General features: G+C 38.4%; 1 protein-coding gene across 8 annotated transcripts in view; it reads left to right on the forward strand.

Moving 5' to 3' along the window:
* PCYT1B (phosphate cytidylyltransferase 1B, choline) overlaps nt 1-21,100 on the forward strand; it is a 147,728-nt gene that overhangs the window by 76,565 nt on the left and 50,063 nt on the right. The gene's annotated exons all lie outside the window — the stretch shown is intronic.

Consider the following 21,100-nt stretch of genomic DNA (forward strand, 5'->3'; position numbering starts at 1 on the left):
TATTTTGTTGTCTTCCACAAGTTTAAAACTACTTTTTGAATATTTAGGAGGAATTGTTTGCAGATTTTGCTGAACATAGTGACCATATGGTTCCTGAATAGAATTCTTTCCAGAAGGAAGAGATGATAAGAGGCAGTGGTTACTGGACAGATCATTCAGAGGGAACCCAAGGTGGGCAGAGGACTCATCTCTGTTCATTTCCTTTATTTTGAGTGGAAAACCATTCCTTATGTGAGCACTGCCACCTGGAGTCTGGTCCTAAGCTGCTGTGTCCTGGGGAGACCTTTGCAGTGATTTGGCTTTGGTCATTTTGAAAAGTGAAAGTCACTCAGTCGTGTCCGTCTCTTTGCGACCCCATGGACTGTATAGTCCATGGAATTCTCCAGGCCAGAATACTGGAGTGGGTAGCCTTTCCCTCCTCCAGGTGATCTTCCCACCCCAGGGATCGAACCCAGGTCTCCCACATTGCAGGTGGATTCTTTACCAGCTGAGCCACCAGAGAAGCCCAAGAATACTGGAGTGGGTAGCCTATCCCTTCTCCAGCGGATCTTCCCAACCCAGGAATGGAACCGGGGTCTCCTGCATTGCAGGCATATTCTTTACCAACTGAGCTATGAGGGAAGCCCTTGGTCATTTTGGCAACCCAAATTTGGAAGTGGTTAGGTGTGGGTAACACTTCACAGGAACACTGCCCTGGCCCTGGATTAGCACATCAAAAATAAGTTCAAAGGAAATAGGAGACTTTCAGTGCATTCTTGTAAGCTGGAGAAAGCAGTAAATTAACAACAGCAGCTCTCTAGGTTACTCAGCAGCAGTGGTTTCACTGATTTGCTGAATGATTCCTTCACTTAACTATTTCTTGAGCTCCTACTGATAGCCAGGCATTCTTCTGTACACTGAGAATGCAGCCACCATCAGAGCAGACTGTGTCCTCAGAGAACTTAGAGTCTGAAAGGGAGGCAGACACTGACCAGTAACAATCTGGAGGAGAAGTACCATGAAGAAATGCTACATAGGGTTAAGGGGAAAAGTGACTGGTCAGGCAAGCAGGGATGTTTCAGGTGTGGAGGTCAGATGAAGACCCTCTGAAGGACTGACAATTGTGCAGAGACTTAAATGAAGTTAACGGCACACAGAAGCCAGGGCACAGAACCTTCCTTATGCAGTGATCTTCCCACCAGCCCAGATAAGAATTTTGGGACAAGTGGGGAAAATGTGGTGGCTACAACTAGGTGTGTTGTTTTATTGACTTGCTGTCTCTTAGGGAGGCTTTTCATAAAAGCACAGGTGATGTAGAACTGAGAGGAGAGAATATGGACAGGAGTTCAGAGCCAAGAATTAAAGCAGAAGGGAAGGAGAGCAGCTGCAGAAGGAGCCACACAGTCATTGCATAGCTCTCAAAAGCCAGAGCTGGTACTGCTCCCTGATGAAGAACCAGCTCTGGCTGCTCTGAGTTCTGTTTCAGAGGGTTGTTGCCTAAGCAGCATCAAGTAATGCAGTGACCAATGTCCTCTCTAGCAGATTTATTGGGTTGGCTAAAAAGTTCATTTGGGTTTTAAGAAAGGTAGATACCTTCTCAATGGCTATTACATGGATTCTCTGTGGAAGCCAAGGGAATGTTAAACTACTAAGACAACTGTGGAGACCATATCTTTTGGTAGATGATAGGGACTAGAGTATGGATGGGAAAGGAAACAATAAAACATGAAGCTGTAAAAATGTGTGTAGACTTCTGGCGACAGTGACAGGGTAAGAGTGAAAACCTCCAAGCAATGTAAACAATAATAAATAATTTCAATATGTTATTTTCTCCAATGATTTATTATTATCCTGTTTAAAATAACAGGAAATATCATGAAGTATTTTGCAACCAATCTCCTACTAAAATTCAGTGTAAGCTTGTATTTCATGTGTCTCCACTAATTTAATTGTGTTTGATGCCCAGTCTGTTAAACAGAATCTCCAACCTCCTGTGTGTAGGCAGGGTTCTTCAGGGGTGGTATTGGAGCTCAAATGCCGAGTGGCATGGCTGTGGCAAATACATTTTGGGGAATTGTGCATAAGAAAAAGAACAGTCTTCCCTCTATGTATATAGTAGTTGCCTTCCTCTAAAACTCAGCATTTTTTTAAAACAAATTTTATTTATTTATTTATTTTCGGCTGCATTGGGTCTTAGTTGCATCTAGCAGGCTTCTCTCTAGTTGAGGCACACAGGCTCAGTAGTTGCGATTATGGGCTTAGTTGCCCTGCGGCACATGGGATGTTAGTTTCCCGGCCAGGGATCAAATTCATGCCCCTTGTGCTGACAGGTGGATTCTTAACCAGTGGACCGCCAGGAAAGTCCCTAAAATTCAGCATTTATCACAGCTGTCTAGAAATACTTTGCAATTATTGTAAAACAAAATTAGGGGCTAGATTCAAACAATTAAAAATAAGTGTACAGAGACATTCAGAAATCTTATAGGATACTGGAAAATTCTCATGTGGGGCTGCTCCACACTTAGGAAGATGTTTAGCATTGTTGGCACCGTGCCCACTAAATGCCAGTCGCTGACTCCAATTATAGTGACAACTAAAGATGCGTCCTCGGGGATGACGAAGCCTTTGTTGAAAACCATTGTCTTAGACTAAGAGTCTTCACTCTTCGTTCCCCACAATGCCAAAAAGAATTTTGAAAACTATATACCTTCTTTTGGTTTTTCCAGTAGTCATGTATGGATGTGAGAGTTGGACCATAAAGAAAGCCGAGCACTGAAGAATTGATGCTTTTAAATTGTGGTATTGGAGAAGACTCTTGAGAGTCCCTAGGACTGCAAGGAGATCCAACCAGTCCATCCTAAAGGAAGTCAGTCCTGAATATTCCTTGGAAGGATTGATGCTGAAGCTCCAATACTTTGGCCACCTGATGCAAAGAACTGACTCATTGGAAAAGACCCTGATGCTGGGCAAGATTGAAGGCAGGAGGAGAAGGGGACAAGAGAGGATGAGATGGCTGGATGGCATCACAGACTCCATGGACATGAGTTTGAGCAAACTCTGGGAGTTGGTGATGGACAGGGAAGCCTGGCATGCTGCAGTCCATGGGGTCTCAAAGAGTCAGACACGACTGAACAACTGAATTGAACTGATACGCCTTCTTAAAAATTTTTAAGTTGACATCTAAAATTTTCAATCCTAAGTTTGAATAGTTATAAAATGTGTAATTTCAGGAATATTGTAAATATTAACATTTTCAAAAATTAACAAACTTTAAGGAAAATTTTTTGTTCACAGCAAAATTGGCAGAAAGTAAAAAGATTGACACTCATACACAGTCTCCTCATTATCAACATCCTGCAGCAGTGTAGTACATTTTTTATAGTCCGTGAAGCTACATTGACACATTATTATCACCTAAAGTTCATAGTTTAATACATTAGAGTTGACTCTTGGCATTTTACATTCTCTTGTTGTTGTTCAGTTGCTAAGTGGTGTCCAACTCTTTTCAACCCCATGGACTGCAGCATGCCAGCCTTCTCTGTCTTCCACTGTCTCCTGGAGTGTGCTCAAATTCATGTCCTTTGAGCTGATGATGTTATCTAACCATCTCATCCTCTGCCACCCCCTTCTCCTGCTTTCAATCTTGCCCAGCATCAGGGCCTTTTCCAGTGACTCAGCTGTTCACATTGGGTGGCCAAAGTATTGGAGCTTCAGCTTCAGCATCAGTCCTTCCAATGAATATTGAGGACTGATTTCCTTTAGAATTAACTGGTTGGATCTCCTTGCAGTCCAAGGGACTCTCAAGAGGGTCTTGGGACTCTCAAGGGACTCTTCAGCACCACAATTAAAAAGCATCAATTCTTCAGTGCTCAGCTTTCTTTACGGTCCAACTCTTATATCCGTATGACACCTGGAAACACCATAGCTTTGACTGTATGAACCTTTGTCGACAAAGTGATGTCTCTACTTTTTAATATGCTGTCTAGATTTGTCATAGCTTTCCTTCAAAGGAGCAAGTGTCTTTTAATTTCATGGCTGCAGTCATCATCCATGGTGATTTTGGAGCCCAAGAAAATAAAATGTCATTGCTTCCACTTTTTTTTTTATTTGCCATGAAATTATCTAACTTGATTCCGTGATTTTAGTTTTTGAATGCTGAGTTTCAAGCCAGTTTTTTCACTCTCCTCTTTCACCCTCATCAAGAGGCTCTTCAGTTCCTCCTCATTTCTGCCATTAGAGTGTTATCATCTGCATATCTGAGGTTGTTGATATTTCTCCGAGCAATCTTGATTTCAGCTTGTGATTCATTCATGCCAGCCCTGCATTTTGCATGATATACTCTGCCTAGAAGTTAATTAAGCAGGGTGACAATATACAGCCTTTTTGAACACCTTTCCCAATTTTGAACCAGTCAGTTGTTCCATGTAAGGTTCTGTTGCTTCTTGACCCAAATACAGGTTTCTCAGGAGACATGTAAGGTGGTCTAGTATTCCCATCTCTTTAAGAATTTTCCACAGTTTGTTATGATCCACACAGTCAAAGGCTGTAGCATAGTCAATGAAACAGAAGTAGATGTTTTTCTGGAACTTCCTTGCTTTCTCTGTGATCCAACCAGTGTTGGCATTTTGATCTCTGATTCCTCTGCCTATTCAAAATCCAGCTTGTACATCTGGAAGTTCTCGGTTCACATACTGCTGAAGCCTAGCTTGAAGCATTTCAACCAAAACCTTACTAGCATGGGAAATGAGCACAATTGTCCAGTAGTTTGAACATTCTTTGGCACTGTCCTTCATTGGGATTGAAATGAAAATTGACCTTTTTCAGTCCTGTGGCCACTGCTGAGTTTTTCAAATTTGCTGGCATACTGAATGCAGCACTTTAATAGTATCATCTTTTAGGATTAGAAATAGCTCAGCTGGAATTCCATCACCTCCACTAGCTTTGTTAATAGTAATGTTTTCTAAGGCCCACTTGTCTTCACACTCCAGAATGTCTGGCTCTAGGTGAGTGACCACACCATTGGGTTATCTGGTCATTAAGACTTTTTTGGTACAGTTCTTCTGTGTATTCTTTCCACCTCTTCTTAATCTCTTCTGCTTCTGGTAGGTCCTTACAGTTTCTTTCCTTTATCGTGCCCATCCTTGCATGTAATGTTCCCTTGATATCCCCAATTTCCTTGAAGAGATCTCTAGTCTTTGCCATTCTTTGTTTTTCTCTACTACTTTGCATTGTTCACTTAAGAAGGCCTTCTTACCTCTCCTTGGTATACTCTGGAACTCTGCATTCAGTTGGGTATATCTTTCCCTTTCTCCCTTGCTTTTCATTTCTCTTCTTTCTTCAGCTATTTGTAAAGCCTCCTCTGACAACCACTTTGCCTTCTTGCATTTCTTTTTCTTTGACATGATTAAGGTCACATCTTCCTGTACAATGTTATGAGCCTCTATAGTTCTTCAGGCACTCTGTCTACCAGATCTAATCTCTTGAATCCATGCATCACCTCCACTGTATAATCATAAGGGATTTGATTTAGGTCATATCAGAATGACCTAGTGGTTTTCCCTGCTTTCATCAACTAAAGTACAAGCTAGGAGTCATCAATCAGGGCAAAGTACAAGCTAGGAGTCAGCCAATCAGGGCAGTGTACAGGCTTGGAGTAAGGCAATCAGAGCAAAGTACTGGCTAGCAGTCAGCCAGTCAGAGCAAATACAGCCAGCCATTCAGGGAGTAGTAGAGGCTAGGAGTCAGCCATTCAGGGCAAAGTGCATGCTAGGAGTCAGCTAAAATCAGGGCAAAATACAGCCTGTTCATGTTTTTCATTGGCTAAGTCCTGTCTGACTTTTAGCAACCCCATGGCCTGCAGCAGGCCTGGCTTCCCTATCCTCCACTCTCTTCCAGAGTTGGTTCATATTTGTGTCCCTTGAGTGGGTGATACTATCTAACCATCTCATCTTCTGCTGCCCGGTTCTCCTTTTGCCTTCAGTCTTGCCCAGCATAAGGGCCTTTTCCAGTGAGTCGGCTCTTCGCATCAGGTGGCTAAAGTATTAGAGCTTCAGCATCAGTACTTCCAATGCATATTTAGGGTTGATTTCCTTTAGGATTGACTGGCTTGATCTCCTTGAAGTCCAAGGGACTCTCAAGGCTCTTCTCCAACTCCATAGTTCAAAAGCATCAGTTCTTTGGCACTTAACCTTCTTTATGGTCCAACACTCACTTCCATACATGACTCCTGGAAACACCATAGCTTTAACTGTACATACCTTTGTTTGCAAAGTGCTGTCTTTACTTTTTAATATGCTGTCTAGGGTTATCATAGCTTTCCTTCCAAGGAACAAGCATCTTTTGATTTCATGTCTGCAGTCACCACCCTCAGTGATTTTGGAGCCCAAGAAAACAAAATCTGTCACTGTTTCCACTTTTTTCCCTCCTGTTTGCCATGAAGTAATGGGACTGGATGCCATGATCTTAATTTTTTGAATATTGAGTTTCAAGCCAGGTTTTTCACTCTCCTCTTTCATCCCCATCAAGAGGCTCTTCAGTTCTTTTTCACTTTCTGCCATTAGAGTGGTATTGTCTGCTTATCTGAGGTTGTTGGTGTTTACATTCTTTGGGTTTGCATAAATATATTATGACATATATCCACCATGTGGATTTTACGTATATCCACTGTAAAAACAGTTGCAGTGCCTGTAAAATGGTGGGTACTCTGTCTATTCATCTATCTCCTACTCAACCCCTGGCAACCACTGATCTTTTCACTGTCTCCATCAGTTCAGTTCAGTCGCTCAGTCATGTCCGACTTTTTGCAACCCCATGGACTGCAGCACGCCAGGCTTCCCTGTCTATCACCAACTCCCAGAGTTTACCCAAACTCATGTCCATTGAGTCAGTGATGCTGTCCAACCATCTCATCCTCTGTCGTCCCCTACTCTTCCCACCTTCAATCTTTCCCAGCATCAGGGTCTTTTCCAGTGAGTCAGCTCTTCACATCAGAAGGCCAAAGTATTGGAGTTTCAGCTTCAGCATCAGTCCTTCCAATGAATATTCAGGACTGATTTCCTTTAGGATGGACTGGTTGGATCTCCTTGCAGTCCAAGGAACTCTCAAGAGTCTTCTCCAACACCACAGTTCAAAAGCATCAATTATTTGGCACTCAGCTTTCTTGATAGTCCATCTCTCACATCCATACATGACCACTGGAAAAACCATAGCTTTGACTAGAAAGACCTTTGTTTGCAAAGTAATGTCTCTGCTTTTTAATATGCTGTCTAGGTTGGTCATACCTTTCCTTCCAAGGAGCAAGCATCTTTTAATTTCATGGCTGCAGTCACCATCTGCAGTGATTTTGGAGCCTTTTCCAGAATGTCATATAACTGGAATCATAGAGTCTGTATCTTTTTCATATAGACTTTTTTCACTTAGTAATACGCACTTACGTTCCTCCGTGGCATGTTGACTCATTTCTTTTTAGCACTGGGTAATATTCCATTGTCTGGATGTACCACAGTTTGTTTATCCATTCACCTTCTGAAGGACATCTTGGCTGCATCCAAGTTTTGGCAATTATAAACAAAGCTGCTATAAACATCTACATGCAGGTTTTTGTATGAATGTAAGTTTTCTGTTCATTTTGGTAAATACCAAGTAGTGTGATTGCTAGATCATATGTTAAGTGTATGTTTAGCTTTGTTAGAAAGTGCCGAAGAGTCTTCCAAGGTAACTGTACAATTTCGCATTCGCATCAGCAATGAATGAGAATGCCTGTTACTCCAGTTCCTCACCAGGATTTGGTATCGTCAGTATTTTGTACTTTGGCCATTTTAATCTGTGCATAGTGATATCTCATTGTCATTTTATTTTGCAGTTTCCTGATGATATGTGATGTTGAACATCTTTTCATATGCTTGCTTAACACCTGCATATCTTCTTTGTCAAGGTGTCTATTCTGATCTTTTTTGCTATTTTTAATCCAGTTGTTCATTGTCTTATTGTTGAGTTTTAAGAGTTCTTTGTATAATTTCAATAATAGTCCTGTATCAGTTGTGTCTTTTTCAAGTATTTTCTCCCAGTCTGTGGTTTGTCTTCTTATTCCATTGACATAGCTTTTTGCAGATCAGAAATATTTAATTTTAATGAAGTCCAGTTTATCAGTTGTCTTTGGTTTGTGTCTTGGGTGTTGTATGTAAGAAGTCACTGCCATACCTAGGGTCATCTGGGTTTTCTCATATGTTACCTTCTACAAGTTTTATACTTTTGTGTTCTACTTTTTGATTTATGATCCATTTTGATCCAGTTTTTGTGAGCAGTATAAGATCTGTATTTAGCTTCCTTTTTTTGCTTGTCTTACCGCACTAGCTAGGACTTCCAATACAATGTTGAAAAGCCATGGTGAGAGGGGACATCCTTGCCTTAGTCCTGATCTTAGTAGAAAAAATTTGATTTTCTCACCATTTAAGATTGATGTTAGCTATTGGGTTTTTGTAGATAGTCTTTATCAAGTTGAGGAAGTCCTGCTCTATTTTTAGTTTACTAAGAGATTTTTTTTGGTATCATGAATGGGTATTGGATTTTATCAAATGCTTTTTCTACATCTGTTGATATCATCATGTGATTTTTCTTTTGTCTGTTGATGTGATGAATTACATTAATTTATTTTTTGTATTTTTAAAATTGAAGTACAATATTATATGTTACAGGAGTGCAATATAGCAATTCATAATTTTTAAAGGTTATATTCCATTTATACTTATAAAATATTGGCTATATTCCCTGTATTGTAAATACATCCTCATAGCTTACTTATTTTATAAATAATAGGCTTTTAATTCCTGTCCCCTTTCTTGCCCCTCCCTCCTTCCTTCTCTCCACTGGTAACCACTGGTTTGTTTTCTATATCTGTGAGTCTGTTTGCCTTGGATAAATCCCACTTGGTTGTGGTATATGATTCTTTTTATGTCTTGTTGGATTTTAATTGTTAATATTTTGTTAAAGAGTTTTTTATCTATGTTAATGAGAGGTAGCAGTCTCTAGTTTTCCTCTCTTATAAGGTGTTTGGTTTTAGTATTAGGGTAGTGCTGATGTCACTGAATGGATTAGGAGGCCTCCCTTCTGTTTCTAACTTCTGGAAGAGATTTAGAGAACTGTTACTGTTTCTTCCTTTACTGTTTGGTAGAATTTACCAGTGAACCTATCTGGGCTTAGCGCTTTCTCTTTTGGAAGGTTGTTACATACTGATTAAATTTCTTTAATAGATAGAAGCCTATTCAGATTGTCTCTTTCTTCCAATGTGAATTTTGGCAGCTTGTGTCTTTTAAGGAATTGGTTACTTTCACCTATGTTATGTTTGTGGGCATAGAATTGCTCAGAATATCCCTTTGTTATCCTTTTAATGTCCATGAGATCTGTAATAATGTCCTCTTTTTCATTTCTGATACTGGTCATTTGTATCTTTTTCTCTCTTTTTCTTTGTTAGCTTGGCTAGTGCATTATCAATTTTACTGATCTTTTCAAAGAACTAGCTTTTGTGTTCTTTCTCTATTCATTCCTGTTTTCAACTTCATTGATTTCTGCTGATTTTTATTATTTATTTTCTTTTGCTTACTTTGGGTTGAATTTGCTCTTCTTTTTTCTAGTTCCCTAAGATAGAAGCTTAGATTATTGATTTTCAGTCTTTCTTCTTTTCTGATATATATATAATCAATGTTATAAATCTCCTTCTTAAATGCTTTTCACTGCATCCCGCAAATTTTGGTAAGTTGTGTTTCCATTTTCAGTTAGTTCAAAGTAGTAGAAAATATTTCTTGATTTACTCTTTGACCCATGTGTTATTTAGAAGTATGGTGTTTAACCTCTAATTATTTTTGGATTTTCCACTATTTTTCTGTTGTTGATTCCTAGTTTAAATCCATTGTGATCTGAGACCACACATTGTATGATTTCTTTTCTTTTAAAATTGTTAACATGTGCTTCCCTGGTGGCTTAGAGGGTAAAGCGCCTGCCCTCAATATGGGAGACCTGAATTTGATTCCTGGGTCAGGAAGATCCCCTGGAGAAGCAAATGGCAACCCACTCCAGTACCCTTGCCTGAAAAATCCCATGAACGGAGGAGCCTGGTAGGCTATAGTCCATGGGGTCGCAAAGAGTCGGACACGACTGAGCGACTTCACTTTCAGTTTCAACTTGTGCTTAATGGCCCAGAATGTGGTCTATCTTGGTAAATGCTCCATGTGAGCTTGAGAAGGATGTGTATTCAGCTGTGGTTGAATTAAGTAGTCTGTAGATGTCAGTTATATTAAGTTGATTCATGGTTCTGTGGTTTGCATGCATACACATACACAATTAAATATATTGTTTATATCATTATTTTGAATGTACTGTTATTTGTTAGATTAATAAGAAAATAAAAGGTTTTTTTGGTAGTTCCATTTTTTAAATTGAAGTATAGTTGTTATACAATATTATATAAGTTCCAGGTGTACAAAATAGTGAGTCACAGTTTTTAAAGATTACATACCATTTATAGTTATTATAAAATATTGGCTATATTCACCATGCTGTACAATATATCCTTGTAGATTTTTTCCCTATTTTTTAAAATTTAACTATTTAAAAAAAATTTACAATGTTGTGTTGGTTTCTGCCATACAGCAGCACAAATCAGCCATAATTATATTAAAACACACATCCTCTCCCTCTCTAGCCTTTCTCCCCTCCCTGCATCCCATCCCTCCAGGTCATCATAGAGTGCCAGACTGGGTTCCTTGTGCTACACAGCAACTTCTCAGTAGCTAGCCATCTTAGACCTAAGAATAAGAAAAATAAAAATAAAAATTTTTGTTTTATCTTCACTTATTCTTTAATGCCCTTCCTTTTTAAAATGTAGATCTGAACTGCTGACTTATATAATTTTCCTTCTTTCTGAAGAACTGTAAAAACATTTCTTGCAAGGTAGGTCTTTTGGGAAAAATTCCCTCAATTTTTGTTTGTCTGAGAAAGTCTTTTTAGCTCCTTCTCTCTTAAAAGATAATTTGGTATGCTACAGAATTATAGATTGGTGGGGGTTTTCTTTCAACACTATAAATATTTCACTTCACTCACAGCTTAAAAATTTTTTATTTTATATTGTAATACAGTTGATTAACAATGTTGTGTTAGTTTCAGGTGTACAGCAAAGTGATTGTTATACATGTATCTATTCTTCAAATTCTTTTCTCATTTAAGTTATTACAGAATATTGAGCAGAGCCCCCTGTGGTATACAGTAGGTCCTTATTTGTTATCTATTTTTAAATATAGCAGTGTGTACATGTCAATATGAAATTTCCAGTGTATCCCTCCCCACTTTTCTTCCCACCTGGTAACCCTAAGTTTATTCTCTAAGCCTGTGAGTATGTTTTGTGATAGCTCATTGCAGTTTTGATTTGCATTTCTCTAATAATTAGCAGTGTTGAACATCTTTTCATGTGTTTCTTGGCCATCTCTATGTCTTCTTTGGAGAAATGTCTATTTAGATCTACCCATTTTTTGATTGGGTTGTTTTCTTGCTATTCAGTTGCATGAGCTATTTGTAAATTTTGGTGTCTAATCCCTCGTTGGTCACATCATTTGCAAATATTTTATCCCATTCCACAGGTTGTCTTTTTGTTTATGGTTTCCTTTGCTATGCCAAAGCTTTTGAGTCTGATTAGTTCCCATTTGTTCATTTTTGTTTTTATTTCCATTACTCTAGGAGATGGATCAAAAAAGATCTCGCTGCAACTTACATCAGTGAGTGTTCTGCCTATGTTTTCCTTTAAGAGTTTTATAGTATCAAGCCTTACATTTAGGTCTTTAATCCATTCTGAATTTATTTTTGTGCATGGTTTTAGGGAGTGTTCTAACTTCATTCTTTTACATATAGCTGTCCAGTTTTCCCGGCACCATTTATTGAAGAGACTGTCCTTCTTCCACTGTATAGTCTTGCCTCTTTTGTGATAGACTAATTGACTATAGGTGTGTGGATTTATTTCTGGACTTTCTATCCTGTTCCGTTTATATATATTCCTGTTTTGTTCCAGTACCATACTGTTTTGATTACTGTAGCTTTGAGGTACAGTCTGAAGTCAGGGAGCCTGATTCCTCCAGCTTTGTTTTTCTTTTTCAAGATTGCTTTGGCTGTTTGGGGTCTTTTGTGTCTCTATACAAGTTTTAAGATTTTGTTGTTCTAATTCTATAAAAAATGCTGTTGGTAATTTGATATAGATTGCATTGAATCTGTAGATTGCCTTGGGTAGTATAGCTATTTTGACAATATTGATTCTTCCAATTCAAGAATATGGTGTATCTTTCCATCTTTTTGTGTAATCTTCAATTGCTTTCATCAGCATCTTACAGTTTTCAGAATACTAGTCTTTTGTCTCCTTAAGTAGGTTTATGCCTACATATTTTATTCTTTTGTTGTGATGGTAAATGGGATTATTTCTTTAATCTCTCTGATCTTTTGTTGTCAGTGTATAGAAATGCAAGGGATTTCTGTGTATTTATTGTATATCCTGCAACTTTACTTAATTCATTTAGGAACTCTAGCAGTTTTCAGGTAACATCTTCAGGATTTTCTATGTAGAGCATCATGTCATCTGCAAACAGTGACAGTTTTACACCTACGTTTCCAATTTGAATTCCTTTTATTTATTTTTCCTCTCAGATTGCCATAACTAGGACTTCCAAAACTATGTTGACTGAAAGTGGTGAGAGTGAACGTCCTTATCTTGTTCTTGATCTTAGAGGAAGTACTTTCAACTTTTTACCATTGAGTATGATATTAGTTGTGAGTTTGTCATATATGGCCTTTATTATGTTGAGGTATGTTCCCTCTATGCTCACTTTCTAGAGGTTTTTTTTTTTCTATCAGAAATGACTGTCGAATTTTGTCAAAAGCTTATTCTACATCTTTTAAGATGATCATGTGGTTTTTATTCATCAATTCATTGATGTGGTGTTTCACATAGATAGGTTGCAGATGCTGAAAAATCCTTGTATCTTTGGTTCAAATCCCACTTGGATTAATGTATTTTTGAATTTGGATTGCTAGTATTTTGAAGATTTTTGCATCTATATTCATTAGTGATATTGGCATGTAGTTTATTTTTTGGGGGTTTCTTTGTCTGGTTTTGGTATCAGGGTGATGGCTGCCTCATAGAATGGGTTTGGGAGTATTCCTTCCTTTGCAGTTTTTTTGGAAGAGTTTGAGAAAGATAGATGTTAACTCTTCTCTTAAATGATAGAACTTACCTGTGAAGCTATGAGGTCCTGGACTTTTGTTTGTTGGAAGTTTCTAAATCACAGTTTCAACTTCAGTACTTGTGATCAGTCTGTTCATATTTTCTGTTTCTTTCTGGTTCAGTCTTTGAAGATTGTACCTTTCTAAGAAAGTGTTCGTTTCTTTGAAGTTGTCTATTTTATTGGCATATAGTTGATTTTAGTAGCCTCTTCTGATCCTTTGCATTCTGTGGTGTCCATTGAAACTTCTCCTTTTTCATTTCTAATTTTATTGATTTGAGCCCTCTCCCTTTTTTTCCTGTTGAGTCTGGCTAAAGATTTTTAAAGCTTATCTTTTCAAGTAACCAGCTTTTAGTTTCATTGATCTTTTCTATTGTTTTCTTCTTTTCTATTTCATTTATTTCTGCTCAGATCTTTATGATTTTTTTCCTTCTGCTAACTTTGAGTTTTGTTTTTTCTTCTTTCTCTAGTTGCTTTAGGTGTAAGGTTAGATTATTTATTTGTGCTTTTCTTGTTTCCTGAAGTAGGATTGTATTGTGATAAACTTCCCTCCTAGAACTGCTTTTACTGCATCAAATAGGTTTTGGATCATTGTATTTTTTTTTCATTTGGCTCTAAGTATTTTTTTTATTTCCTCTTTATTTCTTCAGTGATCTATTGATTGTTTAGTAGCACATTGTTAGGCTACACATTTGTGTTTTTTAATTTTTTTATTGTAGTTGATTTCTAATTTCATAGTGTTGTCATTGGAAAAGTTGCTTGATATCATTTCGATTTTCCTAATTTTACTGAGGCTCACTTTATGATCCCAGCATGTGATCAGTCCTGGAGAATGTTCCACGTGCACTTGAAAAGGATGTATATTCTGCTGCTTTTCAGTGGAATGCTCTATAAATATCAATTAACTCTACCTGTTCTAACATCATCCGTTCTGGATGATCTGTCCATTGGTCAAAGTGAGGTATTAAAATCTCCCACAATTATGGTGTTACTGTCAATTTTTCTCTTTATAATTGTTAGTATTTGCCTTATATATTGAAGTACTCCTATGTTGAGTGCCTATATATTTACAATTTTTATATCTTCTTTTTGTATCAATCCTTTGATGAATATCTAGTGTCTTTCTTTGTCTTGTAACAGTCTTTAGTTTATTTTGTTTGATATGAGTATTGCTACTCCAGCTTTATTTTTATTTCCATTTTCATGGATTACCTTTTTCTCATCCCCTCACTTTCAGTCAGTATATGTCCCTTGATCTGAAGTGGATCTGTTATAGACGGATATATAAGTCTTGGTTTTTTATCCATTCAGCCAGTCTTTCTTTTGGTTGAAGCATTTAATCCATTTACATTAAGATACTGGCCTTCCCAAGTGGTGGTGGTGGTTTAGTCGCTAAGTTGTGTCTGACTCTTGTGACCCCATGGACTATAGCCTGCCAGGCTCCTTGGTCCATGGGATTCTCCAGGAAATAATACTGGAGTGGGTTGCCATTTCCTTCTTCAGGGGATCTTCATGACCCAGGAATCAAACCTGGGTCTCCTGCATTGCAAACAGATACTTTACCTAATGAGCTACGAGGGAATCCCAAGTGGCACTAGTGGTAACAAACCTGCCTGCCAATGCAGGAGACCTAAGAGATGTAGGTTCTGTCCTTGGGTTGGGAAGATCCCCTGGAGGAGGGCATGGCAACCCACTCCAGTATTCTTGCCTGGAGAATCCCCATGAACAGAGGAGCCTGGTGGGCTACAGTCCATAGGGTCACAGAGTTGGACACAACTGAAGCAACTTAGCATGCACCCACGTGCATGTTCTTACTGCCATTTTGTTAATTACCTTGGATTTGTTTTTGTAGGTCTTTTTTCTTCCCTTCCTCTTTTGTTCCCTTCCCTTGTGATTTGATGACTAACTTTAGTGCTGTGTTTGGATTCCTTTTTCTTCTTTTTGTATGTATCTATTGTTGATTTTCAGCTTGCAGTTGCCATGAGGTTTTGATATAGCAGCCTATGTATAAACAAATTATTTTAAGTTGCTGGTCTTTTAATTTCAAATGCATTTCCAATATCCTGCATTTGTGCTCTCCTAGTCTCACAACTGGGGCTTCCCTGGTGGCTCAGACTAAAGAATCTGCCTGCAATGAAGGAGACCTGAGTTCAGTTCCTGGAGAAGGGAATGACTACCCACTCCAGTATTCTTGCCTGGAGAATTCCACAGACAGAGGAGCCTGGTGGGCTATAGTCCACGGAATCACAAAGAGTTGGACACCACTGAGTGACTAACATTTTCACTTTTCACTTCTCACATTTGCTGCATTTTTTTAAAAAAATGTATTTATTTATGGCTATGCTGGGTCTTCATTGCTGTGCATGAACTTTCTCTAGTTGCAGCAAATGGTGGCAACTCTCTAGTTGTGTACAGGCTTCTCATTGCTGTGGCTTCTCTTGTTGCAGAGCATGGGCTCTAGGTCATGTGCTCAGTAACTGTGGCCCATGGGTTTACTTGCCCCATGGTAAAGTGGAATCTTCTTGGTTCAGGGATCAAACCCATGTCCCCTTTACTGGCAGGAGGATTCCTAACCACTGGACCACCAGGGAAATCCCACAATTGCTGGTTTTGATAGCATATTTGTGTGAGTGTGATTTGCTTTCTTTAATGTATATTTACCTTTACTGGTGAGCTTTTCCATTTGTAATTTTCTTGTTTCTAGTTGTGACCTTGTCTTTTCTGCTTAGAGAAGTTCCTTTCATGTTTGTTTATTTCCCTTTTTATTTACTTTTGGCTGTGCTGGGTCTTCATTGCCGTGTGGGCTTTTCTCTAGTTGCAGCAAGTGGGGGCTACTCTCTAGTTGTATTGCATGGGTTTCTCATTGTGGTGGCTTCTCTTGTTGGGGAGCATGGACTGTAGGGCATGCAACTGTAGAGCCAGTAGTTGCTGCATGTGGGCTCAGGAGTTGTGGCTCCTGGGCTCTATAGAGCACAGGCTCAGTAGTTGTGACACATGGGCTTAGTTGTTCCACGGCATGTGGGATCTTCCCAGATCAGGGCTCGAACCCATGTCTCCTGCACTGGCAGGTGCATTCTTTACCCCTGAGCCACCAGGGAAGCCTATCCTTAAGCTTTTCTTTCCTTTTTTTTTTTTTTTGCAAAGCTGGTCTTATGGTGCTGAATTCTCTTAGCTTTTGCTTGTCTGTAAAGCTTTTTGACTTATTTTTGGCTACACTGGATCTTCGTTGCTTCATGGGGGCTTTCTCTAGTTGTAGAGAGCGGGGCTACTCTCTGGTTGTGGTGCATGAGCTTCCCCTTGCAGTGGCTTCTCTGGTTTCAGAGCATGGACTAGGGAGTGCAGGCTTCAGTAGTTGTGGCACATGGGTTTAGTTGCCCTGCAGCATGTGGAAGCTTCCTGGATCAGTGATCAAACCCATGTCCTCTGCACTGGCAGACAGATTCTTAACCACTGGACCACCAGGAAAGTCCATCTGTAAAGCTTTTTGTTTCTATGTCAAATCTGAATGAGAGCCTTATCACGTAGAGTATTCTTTTTTCTTTTTTTTCTTCTTCTTCCTTTTTTTTTCTTTTTTTTTTTTTTCACATAGAATGTTCTTGATGATAGATTCTTCTTCCCTTTCATCACTTTCAGTATATTGGCCCACTCCCTTCTGGCCTGCAGAGTTTCTGCTGAGGAATCAGCTGATAACCTTATGGGAGTTCTCCTTTATGTTATTTGCTGCTTTTCCCCACTTCACTCACTTCTTGCTTGCATCATTTTGGTGGAGATGTCCAATGTAACTTTTACCTTTGCTCCTCTATAGGTAAGATGTTTTGTTTTTGTTCTTTTGGCCGTGTGCCATGTGGAATTGTAATTTCCTGACCAGGGATTGAACAACTGACATGATACTGTAGATGAATATTTTTATGGATGAATATATTACTGCTTGAACGAGACAGGGTTTAACATTGATTTTATTCCTCTTTTTTGTTACAGATGTAAGTGCTACAGTATTTTGTTCATAGAAATATTTATGGAAATGGAAGTTTAATATAGTAATGCCACTCAATCTTTGAATGCTTATTTGCCCGATATCACAAAAATAATTTACTACTGTCATCAAAATAATTTTAACCGCCTGTCAAGTGATAATTTGTTAAAATATTTAAAATTTGTTGTTAGGCAGTGGATTATAAATGATGTGACCTACAAAAAGATTTGTTTCCAGTTACTAGAATAATTTGCTTTGTCCCTTTCTAGGAAGTATAACACAAAGGCTATATCAAGACTAATCAATGACTCTTAATTGTAACGCTTATTCTTTTACTTGAAAGCAGCCTATTCAACCAGAATTACTTAGGCAGGGTTGGGGAAATAGAAATATTGGTAATTTCATTACACCAGTGTCAATACAATACATAATGTATTTATCACTTGCTTAAAACTTAAAAAACACACCTTGGGGCTGCAGTTTTAGCAAATTTAGCAAATTTGCAGCAAACATCATCTAACCTAATTGGCAAAACCAATCCTCATTGTTATACCTACTAAAATCCTAGAAATGCAGAAAAAGTCTTTTCAGTTCAAATATAGTAATATATTTCAAGAAGCCTTAGGAAAACCACTGAGAAATGTTAAAGAATCTATTGTATAAAAAAGAATCAGTCAAGATTAAAATAATGTAAGTCTAATATAACAAGTTACAAAGAAGATACAAAGTTACAAAAATAATATAATATCCTTAATTTATAGTAATACAATATAATTTATATACAGAATTATGATATTTATAAGAAGAGTATGCTTTTTTTTAAGGCATGTTATTCCTTCCCTGGGTTGGGAAGATCCCCTGGAGAAGGGACAGGCTACCCACTGCAGTATTCTGACCTGGAGAATTTCATGGACTGTATAGTCCATGGGGTCACAAAGAGTCAAACATGACTGAGCAACTTTCACTTTCATTTCACTTTTCATTTCACTTTCACTTTCCTTCTCTAAATATTGGTATATGGGTGTATCAAGCTCTGGTGTTTGGCTTTTGGGAGTAATTAAGTAAAATCTATAAAAATCAGAAATAACTTACCTTTTTTAGATATCTTGGTTATACTTTTCCTATGTACTTGAGGATAGAGAAGGGCATATACTACCAAAAAGTAATTTGGCATAGATATTTTATTTTTTGTTATGAGGAGCTAGGAAATAAAACACTTTAGAATATGAAATGGGAGAAAGATTCATTGTAAATGGAATAAATATGATGTGAGTTAGTATAATAGATATTTGTCTTCCTTTAAAAATAGTATGTTTGAAATCTTGGAGGAAAGCATGTGAATATTTTATCCACATGTTCATTCCAGTGTACTTTGAGGCATTTGATAATTCCAGGAAAATATTCCAGTTGTATTTCTAAGAAGCAGCAGTACCAGCCTATACAGCTTTGACTTATTGAAGTGATTCTGAAGTGAGTAGCAGAAAAAATGCTTACTCGTTAACTACAAGAGAAAAGGCACTTCTAGGATTCAATATAAGCATTGAGAATAGCTGGAAAAAATGCTTACCCTTAACTACATGAAAAAGCAATCTTCATCATTCAGTATTCTTATCAGTGCTCCTTTGCTTTGAATTCATGGGCCTTATCCCTTAAGATCTTTGCATCCTTTGATAATAGTTGGGAGAAGGAAGAGGCAAAGTTGTTAGGTAAAAACTTACATCATTCCCCAGTCTACCATATTTAGTTTCTAACGTTCAGTTTCACTTATAACAGAAACATGTGCAAGAAAAAGACAGGAAGCTTTTATAGGTTCATGGTACTTTGAGTAGTCACTAAATGAGCTTTCTGTTTGATTTGGCCTCAGGATTTAATTCCCTGCCATGCAGTGTAATAAGGTTTAGATGATGGCTTTCTTTTGTAGAGTAGAGTAAGGTTGGTTCTGGACACAGGGCTTTCTCCGGCCCGTTAATTTTGGGAAAGGCTACTCTTAGACGTTGTGGATCTGGAAATCAATTCCTTTCAAACTACCAGTGTTTGGATACCTCTTGAAAAGCCTTTGTGTATCTCTAGGGGTATGTGTACCCTAGTTTGAAGATTATCTTAAACTATCTATCTTGAGTTTGACAAAACACCTTAATGGCAGAAAATCCTATAGGGAGGAAAGTTAGGGAGTCCCTTAAAATAGATGTTCTGGGGACTTCCCTGGTGGTCCAATGGCTAAGACTTGCACTCTCAATGCAGGGGGCCTGGGTTCAGTCCCTGGAACTAGATCCCACATGCTGCAACTAAGACCTGGTGCAGCCAAATAAATAAAAATATTAAAAAATAAAATAAAATGGTTGGTTGAAAGGCAAACTCTTAACATTATGTATGTAGTTACCAAAGAAAATGGTGACAGTGAACTGAAAGAACCTACTATATTCATTGTGGACCCCCTTACATATGCAGGCAGGTTTGTTGTAGGAATTCCCTTGGGTAGAGCATGGGCTTTGCTCATGAAACCACTCTGATTGGGGCAAGTGCACAGACCCGAACTGGTGAAATACTTAGTATTTAGAAGAAATATTAACTGTTGATTCAAAGACTAGATAGAAACTGTGATAGTTGGTGGTACTACTTTGTACTTCCCAACCTTAGCAGTAACAGATACCACAGACTGCCATGATTTTTGCACTATAATACCTGTGATTTTAATTTTTAAGTACAGAGTCAGTTATAATTTGAAATTTTTTTATGCACGTTTTCCCTGTGGGCATTATTTTAGTGAATTGAAACTATCCAGTTATAGGACCTTTTCCCCCTCCATTTTAATTTAAAATCTCACACCATTTTAAAACCAAGATAAGAAATTAAAATTATTTTTTTGAAATTAAAATTTATATCAGAGAATTTTTCTCCTGGAAAAATCTTTGTAAGGATGTGAGTCACCACATACTGACTTCTGCCTCCCAGGAGAGAGATAAAAAGCTAACAATAATAGAAATACTATGCCCACTAGACATAACTATTACTCTATAAATGTAGGCTTATGCTCTATTGTATCTTGATTGAAATTAAATATTCCTCTAAGACTCCATTTTGCCTGACTGGTGGGAGATTCAGTCTTGGTCCTTGTTGGGATCTCTTCATTGCCCTAAAGTCAAACAAGATTGCAAGATATTGACAGAAACAGGAGAGGAGCTTCCAGTCTCCAGCCCAGACCGTTTTTGCATTGCTCTCATCATCTGAACCCACAAAATTGCTTAGAAGGAACAAATCCACTGTGCCTGTGGAAGGTGAGGCCCTGGCCGTCTGTGCCCAGGTGAACCCCAGTGTCCTCATTGCTCCCGGGACTCTGCTGCTGGTGGGACCCTCTGACCTTGGACTTCTTCCTCTTTTGGAGGAATCTTCTATGTGTCTTCTTACAGAATTCCTCCCAAAGAGCTCTGGCTCTGGGAAAACAGCAGCCAGAAAGACAGGCTGTCCACCAGCAGCTTGAACCTCACAGTTTCTGTGGGGGAGCTTGTACCGAGAAGCTGGGCATGTGCGTGGAGTGGGGGCAGGGAAAAGGCAGAGCCGAAAACACAAACAAATAGATGTCTCCACAAATGGTCCTGGATCACTGCTACTATGAAAAAATGGCAAACATTACTGAGCATGCCTCTCTGCTCACACAGATGATCAAATTTGATTCTCCAAACTTTGCCATGTGTTAAAGACAGACAACTGAGGTTTAGAGAGTTTGATTTTTATAATTTTTATTTATTATTATTGTAAGCATTTATTTACTTATTTGGCTGCACTGGGTCTTTGTTGCGGCATGCAGTATCTTTAGTTGAGGTGTGTGAACTCTTAGTTGCTTCATGTGGGACTGTTAGTTGCAGCATGTGGGATCTAGTTCTCTGACCAGGGATCA

Source organism: Cervus elaphus, chromosome X (assembly GCF_910594005.1).
Source record: "Cervus elaphus chromosome X, mCerEla1.1, whole genome shotgun sequence".
NCBI lineage: Eukaryota > Metazoa > Chordata > Mammalia > Artiodactyla > Cervidae > Cervus > Cervus elaphus.